The 5,000-nt window shown below is 41.1% G+C and overlaps 1 protein-coding gene and 1 long non-coding RNA gene across 2 annotated transcripts in view; both read right to left on the bottom strand.

Annotated features, from left to right (window-relative positions):
- Positions 1–704, bottom strand: part of LOC127932040 (uncharacterized) — a 766-nt gene extending 62 nt beyond the window's left edge. The window contains exons 1-3 of the long non-coding RNA XR_008143681.1: positions 486–704; positions 312–427; positions 1–254 (exon numbers count right to left, since the gene is read on the bottom strand). The exon at positions 1–254 is cut by the window's left edge and continues 62 nt beyond it. This is a non-coding gene — a long non-coding RNA (uncharacterized LOC127932040). The remainder of the gene's footprint in view (positions 255–311; positions 428–485) is intronic.
- LOC118379945 (semaphorin-3D-like) overlaps positions 1–5,000 on the bottom strand; it is a 175,322-nt gene that overhangs the window by 73,398 nt on the left and 96,924 nt on the right. The window lies entirely within an intron of this gene.

The raw sequence follows: 5,000 nt of genomic DNA on the forward strand, positions 1-5,000 counted from the left end.
ATAGGCGTTGTCCATGTTACACCTTAGAGGAGATGGGAGTTGGAGTTACACCTTAGAGGAGATGGGAGTTGGAGTTACACCTTAGAGGAGATGGGAGTTGGAGTTACACCTTAGAGGAGATGGGAGTTGGAGTTACACCTTAGAGGAGATGGGAGTTGGAGTTACACCTTAGAGGAGATGGGAGTTGGAGTTACACCTTAGAGGAGATGGGAGTTGGAGTTACACCTTAGAGGAGATGGGAGTTGGAGTTACACCTTAGAGGAGATGGGAGTTGGACTAACACCTTAGGGAAATGGGAGTTGGATTTACACCTTAGAGGAGATGGGAGTTGGAGTTACACCTTAGAGGAGATGGGAGTTGGAGTTACACCTTAGAGGAGATGGGAGTTGGAGTTACACCTTAGAGGAGATGGGAGTTGGAGTTACACCTTAGAGGAGATGGGAGTTGGATTTACACCTTAGAGGAGATGGGAGTTGGATTTACACCTTAGAGGAGATGGGAGTTGGAGTTACACCTTAGAGGAGATGGGAGTTGGAGTTACACCTTAGAGGAGATGGGAGTTGGAGTTACACCTTAGAGGAGATGGGAGTTGGAGTTACACCTTAGAGGAGATGGGAGTTGGAGTTACACCTTAGAGGAGATGGGAGTTGGAGTTACACCTTAGAGGAGATGGGAGTTGGAGTTACACCTTAGAGGAGATGGGAGTTGGATCACACATTTTATATATTTCTTATTTAAAATCCTTTTTCACCTTTATTTAACCAGGTTGAGAACAAGTTTCACATTTACAACTGAGACCTGACCAAGATAAAGCCAAGCGGTACGACAAAAACAGCACAGAGTTACACATGAAATAAACAAACGTACAGTCAATAACACAACAGAAACATCTGTATACAGTGTGTGCAAATGGAGTAAGGAAGTAAAGGCAATAAATAGGCCAATAGTGGAGAAGTAATTACAATCTAGACATTTACACTGAAGTGATATATGTGCAGACGAGGATATGCAAGTAGAAATACTGCTGTGCAAAAGAGCAGAAAAAAAATATATATATATATTGTCATGAGGTAGGTAGTTGTTTGGATGGGCTATTTACAGATGGGCTGTGTACAGCTGCAGTGATTGGTTAGCTGCTCTGACAGCTGACACTTAAAGGCTAGTGAGGAAGGTATAAGTCTCCAACTTCAGTGATTTTTTTGCAATTCGTTCCAGTCATTGGCAGCAGAGAACTGGAAGGAGAGGCGGCCAAACGGGGAATTGGCTTTGAGGGTGACCAGTGAAATATACCTGCTGGAGCACATGCTACGGGTGGGTGTTGCTATGGTGACCAGTGAACTGAGATGAGGCGGGGCTTTACCTAGCAAAGACTTATAGATGACCTGGAGCCAGAGGGTTTGGCGACGAATATGAAGTGAGGACCAATCAACGAGAGCCTACAGCTCACAGTGGTGGGTAGTGTATGACACACCCCGTTGCCATCAGAGGTTATGGATTATAGTAAACCTCACAAACAGGAATAACCAGTTAGGTCACCCGCGATACAAGTCAATATTCAATGTCCATCCATGTCTGAGGACATTTTATTTTTACCTTGATTTTACTCGGCAAGTCAGTTAAGAACAAATTCTAATTTTCAATGACGGCCTAGGAACAGTGGGTTAACTACCTGTTCAGGGGCAGAACGACAGATTTGTACCTTGTCAGCTCGGGGATTTGAACTTGCAGCCTTTCGGTTACTAGTCCAACACTAGACTACCCTGCCGCCCCTGCAGACATCAGGATATGACTTCGATACCGGCCACTAGGGGGCAACCGTGAGCGCTGTTACCTTCAAGTAGGTCTGGGTTTTGTTTAGGGCCCTGTGGATGGGGATCTCGGACGGGCGTAAGCATCTGCCTTGGATCCCAAAGATTGCAAGTTTGAATCCAGCGATGTAATTTTTGAGGAAGGTTTTTGTTTTAAGCCTATTCCAAACCTTAACTCTTATCTTAACCATTCAGAGTTAATGCCTAAACTTCACCTTAAACACTTCGAAATTTGACGTTTGAGAAACAACAACGCCTTATTTTGACGTGAGACTGTGAGATCTAGTTATAATAACCACTGAGACATTTCAAGGTTCTGGACATTTTCAATAGCAGCCTTATACCATCTACTGCATCTTGCCTATGCCGTTCTGTACCATCACTCATTCATATATCTTTATGTATGGTAGCGGCAGGGTAGCCTAGTGGTTAGAGCGTTGGACTAGTAACCGGAAGGTTGCAAGTTCAAACCCCTGAGCTGACAAGGTACAAATCTGTTGTTCTGCCCTTGAACCCACTGTTCCTAGGCTGTCATTGAAAATAAGAATTTGTTCTTAACTGACTTGCCTGGTTAAAAAAAATAAATGTACATATTCTTTATCCCTTTACCCTTGTCTGTATAAGGTAGTAGTTTTGGAATTGTTAGGTTAGATTACTCGTTGGTTATTACTGCATTGTCGGAACTAGAAGCACAAGCATTTCGCTACACTCGCATTAACATCTGCTAACCATGTGTATGTGACAAATAAAATGTGATTTGATTTATAATAACCACTGAGACACTTCAAGGTTCTGGACTTTTCAATAGCAGCCTTATAATAACCACTGAGACACTTCAAGGTTCTGGACTTTTCAATAGCAGCTTAGGTGTTTGTTCAGCCTGTCAATTCCTTAGTTAAAGAGGATATGGAATTTCTCAATAGGAATTCAAGTCTTGATTTGATTGGGATTTATAGGTGGAATTGACCCTAATTTTGAGCTCTGATGTTTTCCTGGTGCAGTGGAAAGAAGGATAGATTAACGCAACCATCCACTCTGGTTTGTACCCGAGCACTGTTTTCATAGTGGTAGCCAAGTCTTCCATTTCCATTTATTTTACTGTCAAAGATAGATCCAAGGTTAATAAAGTCACAATGTGTTCCATGTTAGAAACGGCAGGATCTTAATTTGACCAATTCCTCACAGCAGGAAAATAATCCTGCAGCAACAGAAAAATGTGAATTATTGTGTGGATTATAATGAATTGATTTGTTTTGTTGTTGTAGGGGTTGACATTTTTTTTGTTAGGAACACATGAAGTCTGACATTTTAAAGTGGAAATGAAAAGCCTTTTTAAACCTCAAATTCACAATAAGTTTGCATTTCCTTCACCAGCAGGGAAATTTCCTGCACCAGCAGGGTATCAAATTAAGATCCTACATCTGTAACCAGCTCCAGAGGGAATTAAAGTGTGTTATTCAGAATGTAAGGCAGGCTGATATAGTTCAAGGACAATTCGAACAAGCCAAGAGGACAGTATAGTATAGACAACTGACTTCAGCTACTAACTCAAGCCAACCAAAGACAGAGCCAAAGAACCATAGAATCCACAAAAGGAACCACATGAGTAACAAAGACAGAGCCAAAGAACCATAGAATCCACAAAAGGAACTACATGAGTAACAAAGACAGAGCCAAAGAACCATAGAATCCACAAAAGGAACTACATGAGTAACAAAGACAGAGCCAAAGAACCATAGAATCCACAAAAGGAACCATAGAATCCACAAAAGGAACCACATGAGTAACAAAGACAGAGCCAAAGAACCATAGAATCCACAAAAGGAACTACATGAGTAACAAAGACAGAGCCAAAGAACCATAGAATCCACAAAAGGAACTACATGAGTAACAAAGACAGAGCCAAAGAACCATAGAATCCACAAAAGGAACCATAGAATCCACAAAAGGAACCACATGAGTAACAAAGACAGAGCCAAAGAACCATAGAATCCACAAAAGGAACTACATGAGTAACAAAGACAGAGCCAAAGAACCATAGAATCCACAAAAGGAACTACATGAGTAACAAAGACAGAGCCAAAGAACCATAGAATCCACAAAAGGAACAACATGAGTAACAAAGACAGAGCCAAAGAACCATAGAATCCACAAAAGGAACCACATGAGTAACAAAGACAGAGCCAAAGAACCATAGAATCCACAAAAGGAACTACATGAGTAACAAAGACAGAGCCAAAGAACCATAGAATCCACAAAAGGAACTACATGAGTAACAAAGACAGAGCCAAAGAACCATAGAATCCACAAAAGGAACCATAGAATCCACAAAAGGAACCACATGAGTAACAAAGACAGAGCCAAAGAACCATAGAATCCACAAAAGGAACTACATGAGTAACAAAGACAGAGCCAAAGAACCATAGAATCCACAAAAGGAACTACATGAGTAACAAAGACAGAGCCAAAGAACCATAGAATCCACAAAAGGAACCATAGAATCCACAAAAGGAACCACATGAGTAACAAAGACAGAGCCAAAGAACCATAGAATCCACAAAAGGAACAACATGAGTAACAAAGACAGAGCCAAAGAACCATAGAATCCACAAAAGGAACCACATGAGTAACAAAGACAGAGCCAAAGAACCATAGAATCCACAAAAGGAACTACATGAGTAACAAAGACAGAGCCAAAGAACCATAGAATCCACAAAAGGAACTACATGAGTAACAAAGACAGAGCCAAAGAACCATAGAATCCACAAAAGGAACCATAGAATCCACAAAAGGAACCACATGAGTAACAAAGACAGAGCCAAAGAACCATAGAATCCACAAAAGGAACAACATGAGTAACAAAGACAGAGCCAAAGAACCATAGAATCCACAAAAGGAACTACATGAGTAACAAAGACAGAGCCAAAGAACCATAGAATCCACAAAAGGAACTACATGAGTAACAAAGACAGAGCCAAAGAACCATAGAATCCACAAAAGGAACTACATGAGTAACAAAGACAGAGCCAAAGAACCATAGAATCCACAAAAGGAACTACATGAGTAACAAAGACAGAGCCAAAGAACCATAGAATCCACAAAAGGAACTACATGAGTAACAAAGACAGAGCCAAAGAACCATAGAATCCACAAAAGGAACTACATGAGTAACAAAGACAGAGCCAAAGAACC

This window comes from Oncorhynchus keta, chromosome 10, assembly GCF_023373465.1.
Source record: "Oncorhynchus keta strain PuntledgeMale-10-30-2019 chromosome 10, Oket_V2, whole genome shotgun sequence".
Lineage (NCBI taxonomy): Eukaryota > Metazoa > Chordata > Actinopteri > Salmoniformes > Salmonidae > Oncorhynchus > Oncorhynchus keta.